At 34.5% G+C, this 27,341-nt stretch overlaps 1 pseudogene; it reads right to left on the reverse strand.

Moving 5' to 3' along the window:
• Positions 1–27,341, reverse strand: part of LOC149545696 (disease resistance protein L6-like) — a 93,281-nt pseudogene that overhangs the window by 60,749 nt on the left and 5,191 nt on the right.

Genomic DNA, 27,341 nt, shown 5'->3' on the forward strand with positions numbered 1-27,341 from the left:
CATGTAAGTTAGGGCACATCAAGCATATAGTGTGTGTTGAGTCATATAGTTGTGGAGAAAGTAGTGCATTTTGAGTCATTTAGTTGCTAAGGGATAGTATTGAAGTCATAGTTAGTGCAAAGAACTAGGGACTTCGAGTGCTGAGTAACATGGTTTTGACATAGTTGTCTGTATTGGCACAAACTACTATGTAATTTTTTTTTTATCTAACTAAAGGATTGATTTACAATATTTTTTTGATAAGGAAAAATCTTAAGTGGGAATCCCTATGTATTACATGCATCCAATCAGATAAAGGGAAGATTTAAGTGGCAATATGGGTGAATCACAACTGTTGATTCATACCTAACCCTAAGTCACCTAAGTCTTCTTAAGGAGGAAAAAACCTAAACTTTTCATGAATGATCAGAGAGAGAGAGAGAAGAAGATTTTACATGAAAAAATAGGACATTGATCTTGACCAAGGTATTTTTGTTTGAAGTTACATTACAGAATTAGTTAAAAGGAGAACAAAGGAAGGAAATAGTGGACAACATAGAGAGATATGATTAGAAGGGATCAAGTACACATCAGTATAGAGGTGATCTGACATCAAGAAATGGAGTGCTAATCAGATGATCATTGCTTGGACATTCTAATAGGTGAATTAGTTGAATCCCTTAATAGAGTAGTCCTAACATGCTGTATTGAAATCCTCTAACAAGGTGCTTATCTAATTGAGAGTTGAAGTCCTCTAATTAGGCACACTTCTAATATGGTATTGAAACCCTTTAACAAGGTAAGACCTAATAGTCTTTGTAAGCTTTTAACATGGAAGACCTTTCATAGGGTAGATCATGTTTCATGATCAAACATTGTAACCCCAGTTTTACCTTCTCATTGGAGGGTTTTTGGGTAATCATATCTTGTGTCATACATGTGTGAATGCTTACTTGTTTACATAATTTAGATGTATATTCTTTATATGGAGTTTTAGTTTACTTGTTAAATGATGAGATGGATGTATGGTGAATGTTTTTATGGGTAAAATTTTGAAGCACTAATTCACCCCCCCAACCCTCTCAAGGTTTACTTTTCCTATTGTAATTAAAAAAATTGGTATCAGAGCTCTATCCTCTAAAAGTGAAGCTTTGTAGCATTGAGTAAAGATCTTGGAAATGGAAGTCTACAAGTTGGGAAAGATTATTGAGAACCAAAAGATTGAAATATAACTCTTTCTACATCAGTTGAATGAAGCAAGAGAAGATCTAAAGAAATCATTGAGAAGAAGGAAGGAAATTGCTATTGACAATAACGACACACAATACCATGAAATGGACACTACTAAAACATTTGAAAATGGAAAATCCAATGAATTTGATGCAAAAGTTGTAGATCTAATCTAAAAGAATAGAACCCTAGCTAAAGAGATTAGGAATCTTAAGATAGAGAAAGAATCACAAGCCATATTACTATGTGAGGTGATTGAATAGAAAAAGAAAGCTATGGAAGACAAAGTCATGATTGAAGATGACAAAAAAGTTTTGACTAGTAGACTAGAAGAGAAATCATTAGGAATAAATAGGATTGCACACATGTAATTGGAAATAATGAATCAAGTCATGAACACTGAAGTTGCAGAATGAACAATTGAACAATGATCTGAAAAGGGAAAAGGAGTTTGTTGAAAGTTTCAATAAACCTAGTGAAGTCATCAAGTACTTTGAACAATTAATGAGATTCCCTAGATCTAAAAATGATACATCTAGACTAGGATACACTAGTACTGAAGAAGGAGAATCATCCAAAAGTGTTGAAGAAAGAAGTAACAAAGGTAAGAACTCCAAACCTACTTGTCATAATTGTGGTAAGAAATGGCATATCATTAATGTTTATAGGAGAAGGACAGTAAATTAGAATAAGAACATGGGTCACTGTTATAAGTGCAAAAATAAGGTCATTAGAAAAATGAATGCAGAGCCAAGACCATGCACACTCAAAGATTTGAAGGATACTATTATAATTGCCAGAAGTATGGACATAGAGCTTTTGAATGTAGATCCAAACCCAAGTGGTCATCAAACAAGAAAACAAAGGTAAAGAACAATGAAGACTCTTATAATTGAAATTATAATACAAGGTATAGTTCTCAATATTGTCAAAAGTATGGACATGTTCCTAAGAACTATATTAGAACACATATTAGAATTGATTACAAAAGGTGGTTGAGTCAAACCACATGTTTTTGCTATTTGAAGACTAGTCGCATAAGCAAATATTGTCCAAGAAGGTCAAAGGCACCAAGCTATGACTTCAAAAAAGGAAAAGGAAAGGAAGATGTTGAGAATTTCAAAGATGAGATGAAAAAGACATGGAAGAGAAAGGAAGATTGCAGCACATCAAGTGTAGATGGGATCACTTCATCCAATGGGTTAGGTGATCACATCTCATCAAATTAAGCAACCAAAAGGTATGTGGGACTGATATTTAAAAGGATATACCATACATTAGTTCCAAGGATTTAATTTTGAAAAGATTACATATGCATGAATAAAGATGCAAAGTGTTGTTAGGAATCAAGAATAAATCTTTAAGTTTTATCAATTTTCATGTCACTATCAAATATGAAAAGTTTCATATGGTTGTTGAGTGAAATTTTAGTTAATGTCAAGCTAACAAAATTTGTTAGTTAAGGCCAAACTCATAGTGGTTTTTGAGCATATGGGAAAACACATGGATGTTGAGTGAGCCAGAAATTCAATTGAAGTTGAACTTATAGTTGTGTAAGCAGTTGGCATTAAATGCAATGTTTTAAGGGCTATTTGATAATTTTTTGCACATTTAACATCATTCAAATTTCAAGAAGAGCACAAAGAGATAAAGGAGTTCTAGAGAATTTGATTTGAGTGTTTGTAGGAGATTTAAAAGGTTGTTCAACATCATTCCAGTAGGATTCACAAGGTATTTATCATGGGTCAAGCTACATAGTTTTAAATTTTGCAAACCCTAGCTTCATGTAATGGCATCTAGTTCATCGGTAAATTAAGGTATAGAGGGAAAGGAGTTTTTTAACATTCAATCGATAAGTAATGAATTCAAACAACCTACTTTTAGGGCTACCCCAAATATAGCTTATAAACATGATCCCTTCGATGCATTATCCATGATACCACTAAAAGTTTTAATAATTTAGGATATTAGGAATTGTTAGACATGAAAATTTGGAAGCATAGGTGATATGGAAATCAAAAAAACATATGAAAAACTACGTGAAAATAGAGTATTAGAGGAAGAGTTTAAAATTTTTGAGAAGAAAGGGTTAACTTGTGCCCTAGATTTCCCTAACGTATTCAAGATAGAGTGGATTCAAATTGCTTTAAGTAGAATTTATGATAACTCTGAATGGTCAGAAAATGGGCTAGTAAAAATCACTAAAAAGATTGTTCACAGAGTAATAGGGTATCTAACCCTAGATCGGCCAAAGACCATGAGAAGTGAATGAAAGGAAATAATTGAACAAAGAATAGTGGCTATGTGGAATACAAGAGGTATGACAATTGATACTATCACAGATCCTCTAATAGCTTTTGCAGTAATGGTCATAGCACACAAGTTTTATCAATCTAGGAAATTAACTAGTGCACCCTACATTGCAATTGATATGGGTTACAAAATTGTGAAGAAGGATCATACTTATGATCTTGCCGAGTTGCAGTTGCAACAATTGATTAAGAATTTGGGAGCTATGAGGAAGACCATGAGTGCACAATGTAAATTCAAATATATTCTTTTATGTATTTTCTTTTATGTGTAGAATACATTCCCTACATTTGGCAAGGTTGCATGGAAGGTGAACAAACCTATTGCAGTTCAAATAGGTGAATTTATTGAAAAATTAGGTGAAAATTTTGAATTCTTCATGACAAGTTACTTTGAAGATTTCAAATAAACAATGAAAAAAAGACTAAGGATACTAGTCTCACTAGTGGACAAACATTTTAATGATGTTTTCTTCCTATTTGATACTACTTTCACATATGTACAAGCAGCGATTCCCAGGGTGATATAGATAAGGCCATTAGGATATGAAATAAATGTTGATGAGGCCTCTGCAACAATCACAACATCACTTGCAGAAGAAGTGGACAAAGAAGCAACAACATTTGTAAATTATGACTTGGCCAAATCAAAGATCAATATGGAATTGAAGATTTTTTCAGTGATAAGGAAGAAGAACAAATTGGTAAAGAAATAGAAACAAAGATTTGGTGAAGGAGCCGAGGAAGAAGAAGAGGAAGATGAAGAAGAAGAAGAGGAAACACAGGCCTAAGCTCCACTAGAGAAGACCAGCAAGAAGAGGAAGTAGAAATTGTAGAAGGTGTCGAGGAAGAAGAATCAAATGAAGCACCTACAACTATTGAGAAGAAAAGGAAAGTAAAGGCTCAAGTAGTGAACAAACCAAAGAAGGATGCTAAACCTAATTGGCCCAAACTGACAACACCTACCACAAGGGCTAGTACAAGAGTCACTACACAAAAGGCTTAAAAAGTAGCCAAGCCTAAGGAGAAGAAAGCTGAAACACAAAGGAGACTGAGGAGGAAGTATGTGGCACAAGATAAGTCTGATGAAGAGAAGACTGAATAGGATGACAACAACCAATTTCAAGTGGTGAGTTATAGTCCCTCTTATGATTTAGATAATTTATTTGAGAACATTAGAAATAATGTTGATTTATCATGTTTCTCTCACATTGAATTTGACAATCTTGGGAAGATTGAGAAGAACCAAGTTGAAGTGGCAGTATATGCCATGATGGCTCTATTAAAAAAGACTCCCTTAGAACTTGCCAACTCCATACTTAAAAGTTTATATGATAGAGTTGTGAAAAAATAGCATTATTTTTTAAACACTGAAAGACAAATTAGGGAGACATCCCTTGCTCAAGTTATGTCAGAATTTAGTAAGGCTGAAATGTCTAAAGCCACTAAGAAGTACACTGTTAGATTTATGTCAAAATATAGGGCATTCAACATGTTACCAAACAAATTAGAGGATGTTTTATAGAAGTCTAAACAAATGTGGAAGTTAACATATGTACTGTCAACATCAAGAGAAGTTGAGTAGACACCTATTATGGTAGTAGATGATGAAAAAGATGATACTGAACAAGGCATAGTCTAGAGAGGCACATATACGAATATTGATAGCCTAGTACCAGAAAAGGAAGGGCAACAAACAGAACAAAGTATTCAAGATACACAAATTGCAAGTGCCAACCCTCAACAGGAGACAGGTGTAAACACTGGAATTATCAAAGTAAAGGATGTTTCTAAGACTACTACTCAGAACATCAATCCCCTTATAGAGGATGATTTGGAAAGGATACTTGCCCAGTCCACTCTCCAGGCCAAATTATGTGACAACCCTATACTAGTAAGTGTAGATGAAATTTAGAAGACATAAATAATAACTACATGGGAGGAAGCAAAAATGCAAGAAACATCTTTAATCACTCCTCAAGTGACAAGTGTACAACCTTCACAACCTTTAGTGTTATATCAAAGGAAGGAGACAAGAAGTTTCATTGTCAATACACATATGCAAGACACTCCAATCTCAGTGAATGTCCAAGAAAATGAAAAAGATAAGGATGAGACAGTTGGAGAGGACAAGATAGAAATATCAACAAATGATGGGACTGAAGTCCAAACATTTTAGGTAGATGCACCTTCCAGCAAAAGATCAAGATGCAAATGGAAATATAGAGGCAGAAAAGGACAAGACTAAAGAGACAAGTTTGACAACCAAGCCAAAGGAGCTACTAGCTATACAAGCACTGGTGACATTACCAAAATCTAGTACTCCTTCTAGTCAAGCTTTTTAGAGGCTAAGCACAGATGCTACACCATTGCAAATCTCAAGGCCAAGTCCTAGCTGATCTAAGGCAAAAGAGGTAACTACTTATGGAGATGTTAGCCTAGATGAAGATATTGTATTGCCTAAATTTGATCATGCAAAACTCATAATTGAGTAGATGGGTATATTACAAGAGGCCCTAGCAAAGAAGAAACATCAAGAACTGATTAGTAGGGAGCATAGGAAAAAGCAACCTTTGATTGACATCAAAGATATTTTCATAGATGCATTCAGTTTGCTAATTCTAGATGAAACCAAGCCAGTCATTAAACAATTAACCAATATAGTGGAAATGGTTAGTGACACGACTTGGGGACCAATGTAATGTTACTAGAATGGTCTAGAAAAAGGAAGTTTCAAAACAAGGTTGATGAGAAGATATCAATTAATATTGCATTAACACAGGTTGAGCTAGCAATTAAGATAGATAACGTGAAGAAGGTTCTAGAGAATATTTTCTTTTTGTACACTAAACAATGCAATCCTACACTCTTCACACAAGAAGTAAGGAATCACATCCTGAGTTTGCAGACCCATATGGAGACATCTAGTGCTACTTTTCCCAAGTCTCCAGCTCAAAGTGAGAAACATTTTATATACCTATTATAATCCTAGAGACAGTTAGCATCATTACAAGAAAATGAAGTCAATATAAGGGTTAAACTGATCAACATCTAGTTGGCATTGACTCGTCACATGGAGATTTTACACAAGGAACTAGGCTATGTAGAAAAACTTACGAAGAAAGATCCCAATCTTTCTACATTGGACAACTTAGTCCACTTTTCTATCGAGTTGGCCATCCAAATCAAGTCTTTGGAGGTATCTTGTGGTAATTTGGATGTTTCTCTTAAAATTATACTTGAGGTCCATAAATTGTTCTTGGAAAAATACAATATTAGTGTATAAACCCATTGACATCAGTGTCAAAAAGGAGGAGTAAGAGCAATGGGGGAGTGAGCAAAGTAGATATCTATACTCCAGGGGGAGTAAGAATAAAGAGGGAGTAAGAGAACAAAAAAATGCAAACATCAATTCAAATAGGAATAGAGAAAGAGTATTTGTTGATACATCATACAAAACAAGATTGAACATTCAACTCAAGGGGAGTTAAGAAATTTTGAGGTATAAGTCATGTATTGCAAAAATTTGGAATTTTGTATAGAAGCCGAATAAATATCTATGTTATGCTCATAAGTATAAGATAATTAATGCATGACCAAGTTTTTTTGACACTCATGTTAAAGGGGGAGATTGTTAATCTCAAATTTCTTTTGACAAGTGAGTGTCTATACACTTAAGTCATTTACTTAGTTCATGCCAAACAAGTAACGTATGTGGAGCACAAAATGCAAGTTAAAGCATGTTGAGCAGATAGTATGTGATGAGTCATTCAATTGCTAAGCAAGTAACACATGCCAAGTCATTCAATTACCGAGTGACAATGTTTAAGTCATAGTTAGTGCCGAGCACCAGGGACTTCAGATGCCGAGTAACTCATTTTTGACATAGTTATTTGTATTGGCATAAACTACTATGTAAACCATTTTTGAGCCAACTTAAGGATTGATTTATGATTTTTTTTGATAAGGATGAATATTAAGTGGGAATCCCCTATGCATTACATGCATCCAATCAAATAAAGGGAAGGTTTAACTAGCAATATGGGTGAATTACAACTATTGATTCAAAGCTAACCCTAAGTCACCTAAGTCTTCTTAAGGAGGAAAAACCCTAAACTTTTTATGAATGATCAAAGAGAGAGAAGGAGAGTTTGCATGCAAAAATAGGACATTCATGGTGACCAAGGTATTATGATTTGAAGTAACATTGTAGAATCAGTTAAAAGGAGAACAAAGGAAGAAACCAATGGAGACTAGAGAGACATCTGATTAGAAAGAATCAAGTACACTTCAATATAGAGGTCATCTAACATCAAGCAACAAAGTGCTAATTTCTAGATCATTGTTGAGATATTCTAATAGGTGAATTAGTTAAATCTCTTAACAAATTAGTCCTAACAAGTTGTATTGTGAGTTGAAGTCCTCTAATCAGGCACACTTCTAACAAGGTGTTGAAATCTTTTAACAAGGTAAGACCTAATAGTCTTTGTAATGTTTTAATAGGGCAGACCTTTCACAAGGTAGATCATATTTCATGATCAAACATTGTAACCTTCATTGGATACACTTTATTACTGTAGTAGTGAATATTTGTGGGTATCATCCCCACCCCAGTTTTACCTTCTCATTGGAGGTTTTTTGGGTAATCATATCTTGTGTCATACATGTGTGAATACTTACTTGTTTACATACTTTAGATGTATATGCTTTATATAGTATTTTAGTTTACTTGTTAAATGATGAGATGGATGTATGGTGAATTTTTTTATGGATAAAATTTTTAAGCATTGATTCACCCCCCTCTTATAGTTTACCTTTCCTATTGTAATTCAACTTCATGGCATAAAAATGTTGCTTGGCATGAGAAGGTGACATGTGATAGTTTTCTCAGCATATAGTGGATGCCGAGTGATAGGAAGATGGTGTCGAGTGACTTGGCACATGAAGAAGTTGAGTAAGCTTGGCACTAACAGAAATTCAGCACAAAAGGATGTTGAGTGAGCTTAGTCACCAAAGGGAAGGTCAAGCTCGGCATAGTGGTTTCTGAGTGAACTCAGTCTCCAAAAGAAGCTGGAGCTTGACAAGCTCGACAGCCAACAAACACTTAGACCAAGAGATCTTGGTCAATAAAGATACCGAGTGAACTTGGTAGGAACAACTAAAGAGAGAGCTTGGTTAAAGAGTGAATTGAGTGACCTATTTATTAGACTTATAGTCTGAGCATTATCGCCATTAAAATATAGAGTGGATAACTTCAAAACTTGCAATTATGAATATCTCAAGTCTAAAATATGTAATATAAAATAGAAGAGAGACAACAATATGCCAAGTATGCTTGCTTACTTTCTTGCTTTCTATTCAAACTAGGTTAAGACTATTACAAAATCTGGGAGCATTGAACCAAAAAACACTAAAAATTCAAATAGATAATTTAACTTTAAACTTAAACTTATAGCTCTAATGGGTGCATACAGAGATGTTTGGAGAAATCATTGCTTCATAGGACAAAAGAATATGAACTTACAGAATGAAAAGAAGATTCAACACATTGAAAGTTAACCTTCTTCCTATCCTTTGATCTTTGTTCTGAGTAGTCTTCCTCAGCTCTAATCTGTTGATCTTCTTCTCTTCTCTACACTTTGCTCTACTCTTCTTTGATCTCTCTAACTATTTTTTCCCTCTCATTTTTATTCAAACTCACCTACTGAGTTAATGAGAGTCAACCAGGTAGGTGGGCATTTGGCTCCAGGGGCAACTGATCAACCACATTAATTTTTTGACACATTCCCATGCCAAAGTATGAATAGGGAGTGTGCATACAAAGGAGCTTAGCCTCTACCCTCACTACTATATGGTATCATGTTTTAGGACACGTGTTTGAGACAAAATTTTTCTTTTACCTTTTATGTTTTATGTTTTTCTAATTTTTTTACATTTTTTATTAACGTATACACTTTTTATTTCTAATATGACAAAATATAAAAAATCATGAAAATTTTAAGCACAAATGGTAATTTGTTAGGTAGAGAAAAGAGTGAAAGAGGGCAATAATTTTGTTATGCAAAGGGTAGGGTTTTAACTGGTGCAAGAGAAAAACATTGAATGGAAGTTAAATAGAACAAAAGGGAAAGAATTTGGAAGCAGATCCATGCTAAATAAGGGATTCGACAAAGAAGCCAAACTTTTTTAGAGTCTTATCTTGGGTAAGACCTTAACTCTTTGTATGATACAATGGTATTTAGAGTTGGATCATTATTTTTGGTCCACTTATGTTTGGTAACTAGAGATCTAGGGATGTGTTTCATATATGATTGTGTAACCAAAGGCACCAACATTGAGCGTGTTTCCATATCTGTGCCAAGGAGATTTTTTTTGGTAAGATTTTATTCTCCACTCCTATAGTTTAGCGAACAAATAGTCAAAGGCATCTATTGCAATATTGGTTTAAAAATAAGGGTCTTAAAGTTCATACATTCACACAACCCAAAATGTTTTAGGTAATATAATGGTTTCTGATTTAGATAGAAAGTTATAGATGGGTCATAGATGTGACTGCATAAGTACAGATCTAAGGGATTGAGTTAGATTTGATCATGTAATCCAAGGAACCAATATTCAGTGCATTTCTAGATCTATAGGTAGGGAAGGCAAGGAGAATATTTCTTTTGTTAATATATTAAGCTCCTTTTTAATAGTTCTGTAGGACATGGATGGAGTGGATAGAAGACAAACACATACGCAAAGATAAACATTCAAATCAATAACTAAAACACAAAGACTTATCAATATGTGCTACAACACTTCATTTTCATTAACATAACTAAAATATATTATAAATCTTGAAAATGCTACAGCATTGTTTATCCACTGAAGATCCACAATGATCGGATAAACATCTGATGCTTAAATCCTTACATAATGCCTCTATTTATATAAGACTGGGAACAATCTAGACTGTAAACTATTACAGTCAAATAACATGTGAATAGTATGGAAGATGGTGCTAGAAACTTCCATATTTATTGTGGTAGTGGATCTATCTATAGTTTTTTTGGAAAACATTAGATGGTGATTAACAATGGTAGTCAATGGTTGGTAGAAATTACCACATGCCAACAAGTTCAAATAGTAAAGAATTTGAAGCATATGCTACAATAGGGCTACAACAAAAGATTTTTTGAGGTGGGGCGTTTGTTAACTTAGTTTTCCTCATAAACATATTCAATCTATTCTTTATCATAACAATGGATCATATATAGAGAAAAGATTTAAAAAGCCTCCAAAAAGCCATATTGTTTCAAACCATATAGCATTTGATATATTTTTGGAGGATCATCTGGTCTAGGATTATTTACCTAACAACAAAGATGATACAAGATCCATAAGATTTGGGCCTATTATAGAGATCAATAATGCAGCCAAGAGAATGGTGTTTAATCCTAAATATGACCTAATTGATAGCAATTTGTAACATGGCATTGATTCTTTGAAATCCCTCTTCAAGACAAATTCTCATAAAAAAGTTGGACTTTAGTTCTCTTTAGTGTTTCATTTGGGTCCTTGCGAAGAGCATCTCAAGTATGAAATCACATAATCTTATTTGTGATATTGATAATCTTATGTTTATAAAGGTCTCATCCTTTTTTCTTTTTTTAGAAGAAACCTTAAATCCCCAATTTCAAGATCTATGAGCTAGGGCTTTATTTTGTAAACTGTGGAATTTAAATTTGGATATTGGACATATCCATATGATTTTTATAAATCAATGATATGATATCTATAAAGTTTTTTATGTTGAAAAATTGAGAGGAACTTTTTTGTGTGTTATTTTGAGTCATCCCAACAGAGGGACTTGGTCCACTACATCAAGCACTAGATTTTTTATAGTGGTTGTATGACTCTGCAAGCATTGTCTCCTAATTTCCAATCTTTGAGTTTCAATGATAGGTTTGTGTCACTCTAAATTCAGCTTCTTAATCTAGTATTTGAATATAGATAGCATGAGATGATTGAGATTATAACTAATCAAATTGACATCTATTTAAACTAGACTCCTTGTCCTATTGTATGCGAACATTGGATACAAGTGCCACTGTTCCAAAGTAAATTAGATTATCATATGACATTGGCTACTAGGATATGGCCATCTTTACTAAATCAATTATAAATTTATATTGCAATTTCCATCTTTTGGGAACATACAAATAGCATATGAACTTCTTGAGTTTCCGGCTAACCAACAAAATAATAGTCTCATTTCAATGTTGTTATTCAATGGATGGAGAAAAGTTCTATTAATCCTACGGTTCCTCCATCTTTAATTATGGATTGAAATATTCCTTTTCTTGTCAAGCTATATATAGTTTTTTTTTCTTCTTCTATGAAGATTTCTCCAAGAAACACTTGGAACTTATTTTGGAAATCACCCATCTTCTGTGAATATATATCATCATAACATGCACTCATTGCTTTCTCCAATTTATGTTTCTTCCTCATTTTCTAATCTTCATGCATCTTTTCTTTTTAATCTCCTCCCACTCTTTCTTTTCTACCCTAAAGGTTATATACATCTATGATTTTTCAGCCTTCCTCCCTTTCTCTGAGAAAAAGAAGGATCTTCCAATGATACAATCTTATTCTACATTCTTATTTTGGTAGTATTGGGGAGAAACAACAGACCTAGAAAAGTATTAAAGAGGAAAGTTCACTATGTTATGTTAGAGTAAATAATTAATTAATTATTAATTATTTATTCTATTTACTTAAGCTTACTTAGTTTAATGTATTTATTTAATATTTAGTATTTAATAGTTGTAGTGGTTAGTTGTTGACAACACGGGACTTTGTTCCCTTCTAGCATGTTCCACCTTTTTGTGGATGCTTGGTTGTCAACCTTATCTTCTACCTCCTTCCAGCTTGTTCTACAAGCTTCCTTGAGGCCTTTATAAGCAGTCTCTCTCATTGTAAATTCATCCATTCACATAGCAATTTCATTCTTTCCTATTATAAAATATTTTCTCTTGCATTGTTGCTTCAAGCTCTTGCTCCTTCGGTTTCTCTTCAGCAAGCTATTTGCATGTAGGTGATCTTGGTGACTTTGGAGTTGGATTTCATCAACTCCTACATGGTACTAGAGCCTCCCTGTTGCTTGTTGTTTGAAAGATTTTTTTGAAGCCGTGATTCAGAGACACAAACCCTAGTTTGTTTGTGATTTTTTCTTCAATCGGGAGGAAGAGCATTTTTTTCAATAGTTGGAGAAAAAGGAGAAAGAGGATTTGACATAATAGATCTAATATTTTTTGGGCTTTTTTCTTTATTTTTTGGAGGTGCGACGGCAGCGATTCAGAAAAAATAACTACAGCGGTGATTTTCAAACATTGATATCTCCCTCATACGAACTCGTTTTTTTGAGCAATTTTTTTTTTTTTGGGGTAGGATTTTGTGATCTACACATTGGTGCAAGTGGTTTGAGATATTTGTTACTATTTTTTCTACAACTCACAATTCTTAATTTTTGCCACTTCAAATGCTTAGTATGGTCTCATCTTGACACATAATAAGGTTTTTTTTTTTGAAAGTGTATATTTTTTTATCTACTTTCCAGATCTGCAATTAGATTATAGGTTTTGTGGATACAAATATTACTTTCATAAATAAGCCCTAAAGTGGCTATTATAATCGCACTAAGTAAAGAGTGCCCAATTTATACATTGTGGGGGGGAGAATTTTCTTTTCTATAATAAGACCCTTCTACTTCTATGTTCTTCTTTCTCTCAATGGCGGACCTAGCTGTGACCTATCTCACACCACACAACTATCACACCTAGAAGGCACAAATGACATGGCTTCTCATGTCAAGGGGCTTATGGTCATGTTTGGACGAGAATCAACCTGTTATTACACGAGCTTTTGAGGTTCTTCAGCATAGGAACAAAATGGATGAGGCCATGGGATTGATTGAATTGAACATTTCAGACAATCTATTGTTTCACTTGGATGGTTTGACTACTCCACGAGCTTATTGGCTCAAATTTCAAACTTTGTTTGGCCAAGTGAATGAGTTTCAGGCACTTCAGCTAGATGTAGAGTTGACTTCTTTGACACCTAACAAATTTCCCACCATTGAGGACTTCTTGATGAAGTTCAAATCTCTACGTACACTTTTATAGGGATGTGGAAAAACCAAGACAGGTAATGAGTGTATCTTTTTGATACTCTCAAAGTTGAGAGGAAAGTATAAGATCTTCTCTTCCACTTTCTACTCCACTATGGATGCCTTGGGTGATATACATAGGATGCCTTCTTTTGAGACATTTTGTGATTAGTTAACGTGTGAATAGTCCAAGATTACTCAGATGGATTCGATTTTAGGCTCATAGTCACAGGCATTGCTTACACAAGAGCAGAAGATGAAACAGATATCGGATCCCTCTTCTACTAGTTCATCATCTTCTAAGAAGGAGAAAAATAAGACTAAGACTCCTACCTCTTCCTATTGTGGGAAATGATCTCATTATGAGGCACATTATTTTCAGAAGAGACTTGATGGCTATGAGAAACAAATTGTATATTTGCAAGCTCTTCTTCAGAAGAACACCATTTCTTCTCCATCCTCTTCTACCTCACAAGGATCTGCCTTTCAGTCTTCTTCCACATCTTTGCCATGTACATCGGATCTTGGAAAGGGTCATGCATTACAGGCTACCATTACATCTCCTTCACAGGTTCCTTGGATACTAGATTTAGGTGCTTCTCACCATATGACATCTTCTCAAGGTGTCTTCTCTACTCTTAAGGCTTCTCCTATTCCTCATATTCTCATGGGGAATAACACTGCACTACCAGTCTGCGGGAAAGCTTTAGTTCACATACAAGATGGTATATTCAATGATGTATTGTATGTTCCATCTTTGTCTACCAACCTTCTCTCAATTTCTTATATTACACACAGTGGATCAGGGAAGACAGTTGAGTTCACTACTGATTCAGTCTTCATTCGAGATTGTGTTATAGGAGATCTTATTGCTACAAGGACAATTGATCCTTCCACTCATCTCTACACCTTCTCACACTTTGGTCCACCATAGATCTCCATTGTTGGAGCACACTACTTCTCTTTCGCAGGAGCATCATGTGGTGCAGTCAGGATACATGAACCTTTGTATTGTTCCTGTGATCCCTATTTTGACTGCCACACCACATCCAATTGAGGACTTTTCTCTTCCACGAGATTCTTCTTCCATTCTACTTGATCCTCCAGCTTCATTCATTGAGACTCCAAGTACACTTGTTGTGGATACTATAGTAGACATTCATGACAGTGTCATCACACCTACCTTGGGGATTCCATTTTAGGATCCTCATGCTTTTTCTTTTGGGCATCAGCTAGGCCTTCCATTTTCCCCTCTCATTCAAGAGTTTTCTTGTTATGTGTCTTTGTTCCTTCCACATTGGAGTTTCATTGGTTCAATCATTTCTATAGGAGCTCCATCATTCTGGGGGGGCTTTGGTGTCTATTCTCATGGGGGGGTTGGTTGTACTTATGGTTTTGAGAGAGTCTCTTGAAACATTTTTGATGGAAGTTGTCCTTGGGGGGTCTTGTTGAGGCCTTCCTTCCTTCCTTCCTTCCTTTATTTTTCAACATGTTTGTTCTTACCTCTTTTTGGGGGAGGGTTTTTCCCATGTGGTTTTCTCTCTTTCCTCGTTTATAGAGGTTGTATCTTCTTGCATTTTACATGGGTACCTAACATGGCCTTGTTGCTGGGACCCATTCTGCATTTCATCTTAGTTTTGTGAGCTTAAGGCATTTCCCTAAGTTGGACTTAAGGGGGGGTGTTAGAGTAAATAATTAATTATTTATTTATTATTTATTCTATTTACTTAAGCTTACTTAGGTTAATGCATTTATTTAATATTTAGTATTTAATAGTTGTAGTGGTTAGTTGTTGACAACACGGGACTTTGTTCCCTTCTAGCATGTTCCACTTTTTTGTGGATACTTGGTTGCCAACCTTATCTTCTACCTCCTTCCAACTTGTTCTACAAGCTTCCTTGAGGCCTTTTTAAGCGGTCTCTCTCTCATTGTAAATTCATCCATTCACATAGCAATTTCATTTTTTCCTATTGTGAAATATTTTCTCTTGCATTGTTGCTTCAAGCTCTTGCTCTTTCAGTTTCTCTTCAGCAAGCTATTTGCATGTAGGTGATCTTGGTGACTGTGGAGTTGGATTTCATCAACTCCTACATACTAACCAATTCTAGAGATCAACTTGGGATGGTTAAATAATTTTGTTGAGGAGAATTTTGATATGTCTAGGGAAGAACATTTTGAGCAAGAAAATCCTCTATGTGAAAAGTTTAAAAATTAATCTCTCCTAGTAGTGAAAGAGAGCTTCTTGTAAGTCTCACTCTATATACTTCCCAAGTGAGCTTCCTTTATTATATAATGGATCTTCAATCATTTTTGGGAATCTTGGTCCCTATTTGGTTGTTAAGGTCTCATAGAAAGAGTAAACTAGATTATATATAATTTAACACCGAATATAATAAATACTTAACATTTATATATTGACTAGAATGGCACAATGCTTCCTATTTCCTATTTCGAATATATATTGATGGAGTGTCATTACCCTTTGATGGACCTATAATTGAAACTCTTAGAATTTAATTTTTTTTTGTAGAAACCTTTATTATTCTAGTTTTATTTCTTTTAATGCATGGAAAGTTTTAGACCATTCACCTATTACATATTATTTTTCATTACTCTAGATTGTCTTTAATAATATATATATGTGTGTCTTTAAAATGGACATCTAACTTCCAATTGATTTGAATGTGTTTGATCAATCCCAAAACATTGGGTTCTAGTATGACCTATACAATGGAAGAAATATTTGGAGAATGTAAAAATAAATATAAAAGAGATATATTCCATTGGTAATCCTTTCAATTCTATATTTTATCTACTTTGAGCAAGAAATTACAAGTTTGCATTCTCTTATGTATTAGTTCATGTTGTTAATGCAAAGACTCGTGTGTCCACATCCCAATATTAAATAAATTCAAATTTTGAGAATTGTGGAAATGTAGTTTAAAATAAAATTAGTTTTCAATTTATTATCAACATGATTTTTTTAATTTATCTTTTGCATTAGCTGAGCCCATTTTTCTTAGGGGTCTTTTCTTTACTTTCCATTGAAAAATTAATAATAGCTTGAATAAGTGGGAACCTACAAGCCAATGTGCCTTGGCTATTTTCAGCCATTTTAAATTCATTTTTCATTATCTCTATAATAGTCTCATAGCATATCTTTTTGAGTTCATTCAGTGTTGAGGGCAATAGTTTAAGAGAAGGAACAATGGTAGCTAGTCAAACAATTTTGTAGATACCATTGATCACAATAATTTTAAGTGTCCAACTACATACAATAGTGTTATTTCACATTTTTGACTCATATATTTTCAAGAACAATCATGTAGGGCCTATACTTGTTATTTTCTGGGGCTATGTTTCTTTTGATGAATTGTAGATTGCAATTCTTACAACATCCCTCACAATGCATCATTTGGCTAGATACTTCCTTTGAAAACTATCTCAATGTGTTGGAAGTATTAAATGGGAAACAAGATAGTAAGAGGAGGGGGCATGAATCAGAATCTATAAAAGATTTCACTCATTAACTATATTCATACCTAATCCATTTCATATTCCAAGTCTCATACCATATAAGCATAAACATGTAATGCCAAAATGAAAGCTGTCTAAAAATAACATCTATGTTAAATATCAACGATTTTGGTTACCCATAAACACTTCAAGTTGAAGGTAAAACTAGGGTGGGCAGGAAACCCACATATTTTCACTATTACAACAACAAAATTAACCTATTAGGGCTACAATCTGATCATATCTGATGATCTACCATGTGAGGGGTCTTCTTTGATAATTTTTTAAAACCTATTAGGTCTTACCCTATTCAATGATTTTACACTAACAATAAAGTAAGAACTCTATTAGGAAACTTGAAATAGGTCTATTAGAACCACTTTGTTAAGAGATTTTCCTTGACTCAATCTGTTAAAATTGATTAAGTACTTTATCCTTCAATTTTCTTTAAAAGTTTATTACGGATCTTCTCTCTTCAAAATCTTAATCTAATCTCCTTATCTGATATCTTTGTTTTGTCCTTCACTACTATGGTTTCCCTGTCTGTTCTCCTTTCAGACTTGGTTATCATTTGCTCTATTATTAGCTTGTTCACTCCTTCACTTTGTTTCCATTCTCTCATACACACACTAAGAACAATGCCCCCGAAGCCAAAAAGACCTTATATTGTAAAAGGCATTAGTTTTTATTTTTCTATTGGACAACTTATTCTAGCCCTAATTGTGAAGCAGTGAAAGGCTTCTATAAAAAGGATTAGGGTTAGGGATTTTATAATGTAATGGTGATATTGTAGCTTCTTGTAGTGGTATTGAGCTATAAGGGATTGCAGATTGTAATCACTAGATAATAATAATATTGGACTTGTTATTGGTGGACATAGCACAAGGATTGAGTGAACCATGTTAAATCCTAGTATCTTGTTTTCTCTTCCGTGTGATCTATTATTTTATGATATTGGTTATATTTGCATGTAACTATTATTTCTATTTGAGGTTAATCCTAAAAGCTTGATGTGTGGAATTATCTCTAGACTTGGTTGACTGACTCCCACATCTTTTGTATACTGTTGATGTGGCATTATTTTTGAGGCTATGGTCTTTAAATAATATCTTTAAAAGAATGAACCAAACCCAAATTTCACCCAAAATTATATGCATTTATGAATTCACTTGCACTATTGTCTTAGTAGCATTAATTGCAACTTGACTTGGCTATTGTTCCAATGCGATGTGACTATATATGCTAGTTGGTTGGAAGACAACTCTAAATAGACAAACAAATACCACATAACAACCTAAAATGGGTATTGTATGAAAATTATTTTTTATAATCATATACTTTATTTATATAATAAATGACATGATTGGAAGATAATGTTTAACTATTCCAACTTACTAGATAATTAATTAGAGTAAAAATATAATTATTTGCAGATATTCTAGTAGTACTTGTACATAAGAAAATTGAAGGGATAAGTTAATAGGAAATTAATAGATAACTTTATCATAGACAGATTTGTCATCTATGTGAAAAGGTTCGGTAGTTTGAGAAAACTTATTTTATATTTTTTGGAGATAGTTTTGAGATATGGGGTAAGTTTTCTAGCATCAAATTACAAGAACATGCCCTCAATTAAAAGTTAATTAACTACATGGATTAAAAATTAATTCAAATTCTTGTGCTTAAAATTAAATATATTTAATTAATTTTTAAAATTATTAATTTCAAAATAAAATAATAATTTGAAGTTCTTTTAGTTATTTAAAGATCCTTTTCAAATGGGAATCTATTATGAATTTCCATTGTACTTTGGCAATGTACAATATAGTACAAATCGCAACATACAATAGTCTTACTACAATAGTGGCACACAAGATATGTCCTCAAACCCTTTTCAAACCTAATGCATTATTCTAAAAGATTGAAATATTTAGAGGCAAATGTATTGACAAGATTAATACAAATATTTTCGAATGTAATATGAAATGATATTTATTTAATTTAATTTCAAATAATATTTCTTTATTTACTAGTATACTTATATTTAATAAATTTTAAGTAAATAAAGTCAAATATATTTATTTTGAAAAGAGAAATAGACCTTGTAGATAACCATAAAATGTATGTATAATAGAAAAATATTCTCAACCTATTATATTTGTAGAAGAGTTATTCAAATCTTATACATAATCTTTTGAACCATAAACCTAATTATATTTATAGTTTATTTATATTTAAATCACAATCTTAATCTTTGTTCAAATGTAACTATAATAATTATTTTTTAGCATTGCCAAACTTTAGCATAATTCTAGTTAAGCCATGAAGCAAAACAAACCCAAATTGAATGAGCCTCCAAACCTTAACTTTAAAAATAATTGAAATTGAATGAGCATCTAAACTTTAACTTTAAAAATAATTGAAATTCAAGTCTAAAGCTCTTTTGCAACTTACTATAAAATAATGATTTTTTAACAACTACACTATATACAAATTACTTAGTCTCTCTTGTTTGGAGTCAACGTTCTCAGAAAATGCAGCCAAAGCTCTTCCCGTTCGTTCTTCCACTGATGGATTTTGAAATTATTTTCCATTCCTCTTCATGCTCTATCATTAATGTTCTCTCTTCAAGGCCAAAAGACTCCTCTCATCCCCTTCAGCTCCTCTCTATGCTCTTCCAAATCATTGTATTTCCTCCTCTTTCCCTATGAAATTCTTTCTTAGGCTGCCCTTTGAAAGGATTTAAACAAAGAAATTAAATGTCGCAATAAGAAGAAATACACAACACCGGATTTATCCTGGTTTATTATTCCTTGCTTGTTCTGATACCACTTGTAGGGCCCATTTACCGTTGCACCAAAAGCCATGACTGTTAGTGAACATGGAACACCACATAATTAACCACCTGTGGGCAGGGGAGCGCGTCACATCACCCAACACCCTTATCAAGATTCAAATGCCCCAGATTTTTAGAAAATGTAACTGTGCAACAAGTTTTCAGCTTAAAAATTAGAAAATCTGACAGTTTGTAAGGAACAGAGTTTCTCATTTGAAATCTTCTTACCCTCTTTGTGATGATCACGGTTGATAATTGTATACGTAATATAGTTATGGATCAAAGTAAAAGGGTAGAATAATTTTCAGTTTTTGTGTGGATATAGGAAAACTGAAAAATTGAACAACAATTGAAATAAGGAAATTTCGATTTTGTGTAACGGTCTATTTCTCTTCCAATTCTATTGTTCATTCATCTTTCAACTCAATGCAATTCTAAACTGTTAAAATATATTTCTTTCAATTGTTTACTACCAAGGTTGATGTCATTGTAGAAGCTTTGGAACTTAATAAAAAGTTCAATTATTATTAACAACTAAAATTAATGTCACTTTAAAAAGCTTGTAGATTTAATATAAAAATATATATAACTGAATCTTATTTAATAAATATTATAATAATCTTCATAACCATAAATATTTAAGGGGAAGATGCAGGGGAAAAGCAAATTGAAAAAAGAATTAAAGATAAGATAATAACATGACTAACATTTTGTATACATGTTTCAAATCATATATATATAGCCTTAGATTGCATAGCAAATAATTGACAGTTTTTTCCCTGATATTTATATCCATCAATGACAGGAAGGTTATATGGGTACACGTAACTGGACTCTTGGTAAGCTTGGTAAGCATATTACTGCCACAGACATAATGATGTCTAGGTTTTGTTTCAGCTTTTCATTTGTATATTGATACTCTAATACGAAATTGATTAACAATAAATTATAGACTTTTTCTAATTCTCACTATTCAAGTTAGAACTTGAACATTCAGTATATGAGTCAAGGTTCTTATTGATTTTTGTTTCAATTTTTCATTTGCATATCAGCTGGTTGCTTATCTGACTAATTAATTTGAAACTTTGATTCGATTTTGATTAACAATAAACTATAAACTTTTTCTAATTTTCACTGTTCAAACTAGAACTTAAACATTCCACATATGACTTAAGACTCATATTTTCATATTTCTCATTTAAAAAAATCGATGTCATACCTAACTCTTATTTTCAAAATTTTTGTAAAATATCAAAAATTATATTAAAAAAAGAAGAAGCATACCCGCATGTCTTGTCCCCTGTTTTGAATAATAGACAGTACCCATAGCAGAAATCACACCCAAAGTACCCATAGCAGCATAGACAGCCTAATAAAAATTGTAAAGAAAGGAAAATATGCTTTTTAGAATCAGATTGAGAAATTCCATCAGAACCAACCACTTGACTTTGGCAATCATGATTGTAAAAAGACCAAAAGGAAACAGTTAACAAAACAATCCTTAACATAACAACAATATACAATCCCAATTTGTTATGTTATCTATGCTACACAACAACACATATGTTGTCTCTTTCATATTTACAACAATAATATTCTTCAAAATATATACCCAGCAAAGTGACAGCAACCAAAATAAAACTTACATAACCAAATGTTAAATAAACAAAAATATATATAATAACATGAAATTATATTCTATGAATAATTTTTTTCAATTTTACTGAACTACATAATAATAATTATCAAGAAAAGCATTAATTTTCTACATTAAAATAGTTCATAGAGAATGTACATGGACAGTTGTACACAGAAAATTTCTCAGTTTTCATCACTCTTCACCCCTACCAAAACCTTCAAAGAGAATGTAGATGGTCAACAACTGTACACAAAACTTTTCTCATGTCATCGTCGTTCTTCACCTCTATCCAAAACCCCTTCTTCATTATTCCAAACCTTCCGAATACATTCTCAATGTGAGTGTAATTGCATGAATCACATCCTACCATTGTAATTATCCATTGTCCTTGACGAATGTCAATGCTACGGTCATTGCCAATGTCAGGATCATAGCAATAGGCATTCTGTGGAAGTGACTTATTTATTTCTTCTGGTGAAATAGAACCATCAATCACAACCAAATAGCATCTAATACTTGCACTCGATTTTGACCACTTGGGATAATTTTTGTGAGTACCAATTTTGGTGACTTCATGAACACCAATATTTTCATCACAAAACAGTTTTTCATTTAAACATGGAACCACTCCATCCACTGCTCTTCCAATCATATCCAGTTCACTTGGCACACTCTAAAAAACAGAAAACAATGGTCTCGGTTAATACACATTAATAAGAATTCATTTACAGATCATTGAAGCGCCTCGCAGCAATACACACTATCTCAAAACAACGAAACAAATAAATGACATAGGAAAGTTGAAAGTCAATTATGGTGTTAATTATTGTTAGTTGGCCAACTGTTATTTCTGACCCGGAAATAGCAGTAGTATTTATGGGTAGCTTGGACAGCTGTTCGTCCTTATCTATGAATAGCAGTTGTATTTATGGGTGGTTTGGACAGCTGTTTGTCCACTTGCCAAGAATTAGTAAATGGTTATTATTTACTAATTTTTAGAGATTCCCTTTTGGACACTTTGCAACCAATTCTATTATTGGCTGTCGAGTTGTCTTAATCTCAGCCGTTGGTTTGATTTAATCTCAGTCGTTGGTTTACCAACAGGAGTAGTATAAAAAGGGGTCATTGGGTCATTTGGTTAAGAGGTTTTGGAAAAAAGTTTGCAGTGTTAGCAAACAGTCTTGCAATGTTAGCAAGGGCACAGTGTTAGCGTGGAGATAACAGTGGGGAATATCAGCAGGAGAAATTAGGAGGTTGTCAGAGTTCTGCCAGTGAGAGGCAAAGAATTTTGTATCTCTTGATTTGCTGAAGTTTAATATAATTCCTCATCTGTAGAACTGGTTTTCCCTTAGGGGTTTTCCCAGGGACATTTGTTCAAAAATATTGTGTTCATTGTGTTGTTCATTTCTTTCCGTATTATAAGTGAAATTGCAGTTGTGTTATTTTTCAATATTAGCTGGGAATTTGTTTTCAGCAGTTTAATAATCATTTATGATAGGAGATTAATAATCAGTGACTCCAATAGTTTGAATTTTCACATGGTATCAGAGCATTGTTAAGGGTAGAAGAATTTTTCCCTAGGAAAGAAATTTTGATCTCTTTAGATTTATTATTGCTTTAAACCCTTGAGATGGCTTCATCTGGTTTGAGAGATCAGGATAGATTGGATGGTGCCTCAAATTTTGGTGTCTGGAAGGCCAGAATTTCTTTATTGTTGGAAGAGAATGGTATCAAGGATTATGCTACCAGTGGTGTACCTGTACCAACGGATGCAACACAGCTTGCAGCATATAGGAAGGACGATGCCAAAGCAAGGAGGATTATCCTTGATAGTGTCAAGGATTATATTGTTCCACATATCTCGGAGCTAGATACAACAAAGAAGATGTGGGGCGCCATTCTAAATCTGTACCAAAATGCTACCACCAACAGGAAGTTGATTCTCAAAGAGAAGCTAAAGAATACCCGAATGAATCAGGGAGAAGACGTCACAAGTTACCTTACTAGGCTCAGACTTGTCAAGGATGAGTTAGCAGCTGTTGGAGATAGCCCTAGTGATGATGAGCTAGTGAGAATAGCCCTAAATGGGTTTACTAAACAATGGAGTGTCTTTGTTCAAGTTGTCAGTGGACAAGATACTTTACCGAGTTGGGATCGACTATGGACTGATTTCACTCAGAAGGAGTTTAGACTAAGTCTTGTCAATGGGGCCAACAAGAGTCAGAAAAATAAAGTGGAACAAGAGAATGTTGCCCTAGTGGGTAAAGGGAAAGCAAAGAAGGGATCTAGCAAAGGATAAAATTCACAAAGTGAAAAGAAGAAGGAGGACCTTTCTAAGGTCAAGTGCTTTGGATGTCACGAGTTTGGCCACTATGTTAGTGATTGCCCAGAGAGGAAGAAGGGTAAGAAGCAAGTGGCAGCTTCAGCAAGTGCAGAAGAACTCTCCAGTAGAATGGAAAATGAGTTTGCACTCATAGCTTGTATGGTTAGCTCAACCTCACAGTGTGTTTGGTATATAGATAGTGGGGTGTCATTTCATATGACAGGAGTTAGAGAGTACTTCTCCAGTTACAAGGAGGAGGACACCAACATCCAAATTTCTATGGGAAACTTGTCCAAACTCAACCCTGTTGGGAAAGGGACTATTCAGTTTCAGAGGGAGAATGGAAAGATAATTCCACTTCATGATGTGTTATATGTGCCAAGCTTAGGTATGAATTTGATTTCTGTATCTTTTCTTCAGGATAGGGGGTATAATGTACTCTTTAGAGGGACACATGTGTTTATTAAGCACAAGGATTGGAAATCACCCATAACTATTAGAGTTAGGAGTGGTCGCCTTTATAGATTGCAGTTTGATGCTCCTAAGGCACTTATGAACAACAATAATCTTAGAGATCTTGGAGAGCTATGGCATAGGAGGATGGGCCATATTCATCATGGAGCACTTAGATTGCTTCGTGAGACCGTGATAGGTGTTCCAGAGGTGAGCACAGAGCATGACGATGTATGTAAGGGATGTGTGTTGGGGAAGTTTGCAAAAGCATCTTTTCCAAGGAGTGACACCAGATCTAAGGGTGTTCTTGATCTAGTACATTCAGATGTTTGTGGACCAATGTCGACGAAATCTCTCAGAGGATATGAGTACTATGTTATTTTTATTGATGGTTTCTCTAGAAAGACCTAGATATACTTCTTGAAGACTAAGGATGAGGTTTTTAGTCGATTCCAAGAGTTCAAGGCTCTTGTGGATAACTTGATAGGAAAGAAGATAAAAGTTCTTTAGTCAGACAATGGAGGCGAGTACAAAGGAAATGTCTTCTAGGAGTTCTGCACCAGAGAAGGAATCAAGAGAGAATGGATTGTTCCTTACAATCCACAGTAGAATGGAGTTGCTAAGAGGAAGAACCATTCTATATCAGAGGTAGCAAGAGCTATGCTACATGACCAGGACATGCCCTTTTACTTATGGGCAGAGGCGTGTAATACAGCAGTCTACATTCAGAATAGAGTTCCACACAAGGTGCTAGGGAAGATGACACCAGAGGAGGCTTTCACAGGGAAGAAGCTAGATGTTAGTCACTTCAGGATATTCGGGAGTTTGGTATATTGTCATATTCCTGGAGATACACGTACAAAGTTAGATCAAACTACAGAGAGGGGGTACTTTGTTGGGTACAGTGAGACCTCAAAGGCATACATGATTTTCATTCCAGGGACTAAAAGAATTATTGTCAGACGGAATGTCAAGTTCATGGAGGACAAGGCATTCAAGAGATCCAGAGATTTACCAGTAGATGATCAGAGTGAGCAGCCAACAGAAGCTCCAAGACCAAGTCAAGGGCAGAAAAGCTCAAGTACAATTACCAGTACGAGTGTAGACTCAGTTAGTGAAGATTCACAGAGTATGGAGCAACAAGTGCAACAGGAAATGCATCTAGAAGACTTAGAGGTTGACATTGTGTCCTCTACAATTGGCAAGAGGAACCATTTGGTTCCAGATATACAAAGGGATACTCAGGAGTTTGTGGGAGCTCCTAGGAAGAGTACTAAATAGTGAAGACAGCCAGCCAAGTTCAATGACTATGTGGCATTAGTTAGTCAGTTGGTAGATAGTGAGCCTTCTAGCTATCAAGAAGTTGCAGAACATCAGGTATGGCGAGATGCTATGGTTGAGGAATATTCTTCAATAATGCAGAATGATGTGTGGGAGGTAGTACCTAGACCAACAGATAGGGCTGTAGTTGGATCACGCTGGATCTATAAGATAAAGCACGGTGCAGATGGTAGCATCGAGAAATACAAGGCTAGGTTCGTGGCAAAGGGGTTCTCTCAGAAGGAGGGAATAGACTATGAGGAGACATTTTCTCCAGTTGCCAGGCATACATCTATACGAGCTGTAATCTCACTTGTAGCATAGATGGGATGGCAAATCCATCAAATGGATGTCAAGACAGCATTCCTCAATGGTGAGTTGAAGGAGGAGGTATACATAGAACAACCAGAAGGCTTTGTAGCACATAGCAAAGAGACCCACATGTGCAGATTGAAGGAAGCATTGTACGGACTCAAGCAGGCTCCTAGAGCGTGGTATGAGCGCATTGATACATACTTGCAAAAAATGGGCTTTGTGAAGAGTGAAGCAGATGCTAACCTCTACTACTTGATGGTTAGGGGTGAGATTCTCATTCTTGTTCTTTATGTGGACGACCTATTTCTTACAGGTTCACTAGGGCTCATAGTGGATTGCAAGAGGAACCTTGCAAAAGAGTTCGAGATGAAGGATTTAGGACTTATGCACTACTTTCTAGGCATGGAAGACAGATGGGGAGATTTTCCTTGGTCAAGGGAAATATTGCATTGAAATCTTGAAGAAATTCGGGATGGAGGATTGCAAAGCCATGTCTACACCTATGATCATGAATTGGAGGAAGGTAGATACATCTAAGGAGAAAGATGTAGATCCCACTTTATATAGACAGTTGATTGGTTCGCTTATGTATTTGGTCAACACTAGACCAGATATAGCATTTGCAGTTAATTCTCTTAGTCAGTTCATGGTTGAACCAAAGAGAATGCATTGGATAGCGGCTAAGCATGTGCTACATTACTTGCGTGGTACAGTCGAGTATGGGATCAGATATGTTCGAGGTGAAGGTATCAGGTTGATAGGCTATACTGATGCAGATTGGGTAGGAAGTACAACAGACAAATGTAGCACTACAAGGTGTTGTTTCAGCTTGGGATCAGGAGTTGTATCTTGGTTCAACAGGAAGCAGAAGTCTGTGGCTCTAAGTTCAGCAGAAGCAGAATACATAGCAGCTAGCATGGCGACATGTGAAGCTATATGGCTTCGGAAGTTGTTAATAGCTTTGTTTGGTCAGAAGGTTGAGACTACTATGATACATTGTGACAATCAAAGTTGCATCAAGTTGTCTAAGAATCCAATGTTTCATGATAGGTCTAAACATATAGATATCAGATATCACTTCATCAGAGATTGTGTACAAAGGGAAGTTGTTCGACTACAATACATACCTACAGATGAGCAGGTAGCAAACATTCTGACGAAGGCTTTGAGAAAGGCCAAATTTATCTTCTTTAGAGATAAGATGGGTGTCATGCAGAACAACTTCCTCGCTAAGAGGGAGTGTTAATTATTGTTAGTTGGACAGCTGT

This window comes from Cupressus sempervirens, chromosome 7, assembly GCF_028749045.1.
Source record: "Cupressus sempervirens isolate cs-2001-9-10 chromosome 7, ASM2874904v1, whole genome shotgun sequence".
NCBI classification, from domain to species: Eukaryota; Viridiplantae; Streptophyta; class Pinopsida; order Cupressales; family Cupressaceae; genus Cupressus; species Cupressus sempervirens.